The following is a 2,803-nucleotide window of genomic DNA, read 5'->3' on the forward strand; positions in this document are numbered from 1 at the left end:
TGTGTGTGTGTGTGTGTGTGTGTGTGTGTGTGTGTGTGTGTGTGTGTGTGTGTGTGTGTGTGTCCTGCAGTGGACAGCCCAATGCTGCCCCCTACAGTTTCTGAGTGTTTATAATCTGAGACTGGAAGATTATTTTTGGAGTAAGAAGCAATGGAAATAGATGTAGGGTGGAATATGATTACCAGGTCAGAACTTTTCAGTCTATTCTTCTGACTCTTCCTTCCCAATTTTGACCAGTGGATCTGGGTTGGTTTCTTCCTCCTCTTCAGCAATGGTCCAAAGTGTTACATCATGCCATGGGTGACAATCTGTGGCATGGGGTGCCCTAAATGGCCTGGACAGCCATTGTGTGTGGCATGTGGCAGATCAGGGGACAGGCAGCACACTGGCAGATAGGGCAGGAAGTAGAAAGCAGAGCAGCAGAGCAGGCAGGGGAAGGGTATCAGAGTAGCCCCAAGGAGGATTTGTGGCATGCCTGCTGAAAAGTTTGAGACTGCTATGATATTCTGCAAAAAGTTTTCCCATTTTGCTGTGTGAACCTCTTATTGTGCAGGAGTGGGTTTTTGCATCTCTGTCTCTTATGTAATTGAGTTGGAGTGTCTTTGTGATTATTTAACAAAAACATGCAGTGTAACTCACAGGGTATTACATGCCCACTCTGAGCCTTTCCATCAGGGATCACACAGGAATTACAGGTCAACAAACAAATACCGCATGTCTTGTAATACTACCTAGAGGGTGCCTCTACATAAGACTCTTAACTGCACGGTAGCATAGTTTACTGCAAAGCAAGCATGCGCATCTCCACGTGCACATGCTTACTACACAGTAAACCTTGCTAATCATGAGTACATTTGCTATCTGCAAATGCCAGTAGCAAATTTACTTTTGATTAGCAATAGCACAGTAGTGCTCATGTAGATGACTGACTGGGTCTCCCAGTGCCAGCCCTGCAGGCTGCCCCACTGGTACATTTGGTCAGGGGGCTGGGACCTGCCCCTCCCCTGCAGCTCTTTCTAAGTCCCCTATCCCTGATCAGAGAGCCAGGGCTAGGAGCTACCTGCTGCTGGGGCAGGGGGACATTGTCCCCCTGCCCCAGCAGCCCCTGTGGACAGGGTATAATAGTTTCATAGAGTCAATGGACTGGAAGGGGCCTATAAGATCATCAAGTCCAGTCCCCTGCCATAGGCAGGAGATTAATGAGCTCAACCTAGCACAACAAGGTGCTTATCCAGCCTCCTCTTGAACACCTAAAAGGATGGTGACCGCACCACCTCTGCCAGAAGTGTGTTCCAGGTTCTAGTTATCCTTATGGAGAAGAAGTTCTTCCTTATGTCCAGCCAAAATCTTCCCTATATTAGTTTGTGACCGTTGGTCCTCCTCCTACCAACAAGTGCCTTCCTGAAGAGTTGCTCCCCGAGATCTTGGTGTTCCCCTCCTAATGTCCCAGCCTGGGCCAAGAGACAGCTGTATCTTGTCCTGGTGCTCCCCTGGATTAGCACCCAGGAGGAACCTAGAGCTCCCCCTGGTGGCAGCAGGGGCCCATTGTAGGGCCCCGGGAAACAAGAGCAGTTTGCTCCCACTTCTCTGCATGTGTAGACGCCTGCCCAGGATTGTTTACTCACAAGTAGTTTACCTGCAAGTAAACTGATCCCGGATCCAATACTTGTGTAGATGCACCCAGAGCGTACAAGATTCAAGTGCTCGTATAAGAGTTAAGGATCAGATCTCAGTGTGTTTGAGGTGGGTTTCAAACTCAACAAGTAGATTCTGATTCAGATTTAAGTCTCCTGAGCTTCAGTTTTCCTGCTGCAAAATGGAGAATGATCCTAACTTCCAATAGCTTTTGCATCCCTTTACAAAGGAAGTTAGGATCTGATCCTTAACTCTTTAGTTATGCCAGTGCTCCCCAGATATTTGGTGTTGAGAGTTACAAGGTCAGCCCCTAAATATATGCGCAGACATTAAAAGCCTTAGGACATGTCTGTGTGTAGAAATTCACTGCCGCAGATGTTCTGGAACTATTCTGCAATAGTTATGAAGGTCTATGACAACAGTGGAAATACCAGTATTTGCACAGCCACAATGAAACTAATAATTAACCACACTGTATTCTGATTTCTCCCCATTCTGCACAAGCTCTTATGTCTCTAACCCATTTTTCTTTCTCCTGCACAGAATAATCCCTCCTGTATTTAATCCAGGCCTTATGTTAAGACATTCATGCCTTTCTCCATAACAAAGCTGCTACTCTTGAAACTGTCACATTAGTTTCCATTGTCTTGACACAACGGAGCAAGCTTTAACTTTAATAAATCCCCCAGTGATGTACAGGAGCTGTCATAAAGCTACTTCCGCTCACACGAGTGATGCATTTTATCCTTCTGCCCTAGAGAGTTTCATTTTTTGGACAGGTCCATCATATATGGAGAGAGGCACGGTCTATAATACTACAACATTAGGCATCTGATGATATGCTTGAAGTCATAATCCCAGCAACAATGTGATTGCTACAGATCATTCCTTTTGTTACAAACTGTGGATTATGCCATACTGTTTTCTATCACTTTCTCTCATAAATTGCTATTGATTCAAACCTTTGTCAGGCTGCAAACCAGTCTGGGGGAAGACTGATCACTTTGGCTAGGGACAGAAGTTATACATAAACAAATTTAAGTGATCAGAAACTAGTTTAAACCTTTAACAGAACAAAAGTTCAGTGCACATAAACCAGTTTCAAAGGCTAAGTACAGACAGGCAAAAAGCCCAAGCCTGAATCGATTCAGTCTTTGCAGGTTAGTCT

The sequence above is a fragment of the Gavialis gangeticus genome, unplaced genomic scaffold (genome assembly GCF_001723915.1).
Source record: "Gavialis gangeticus isolate Ggan-Ray unplaced genomic scaffold, GavGan_comp1, whole genome shotgun sequence".
In the NCBI taxonomy this organism is placed as follows: domain Eukaryota; kingdom Metazoa; phylum Chordata; order Crocodylia; family Gavialidae; genus Gavialis; species Gavialis gangeticus.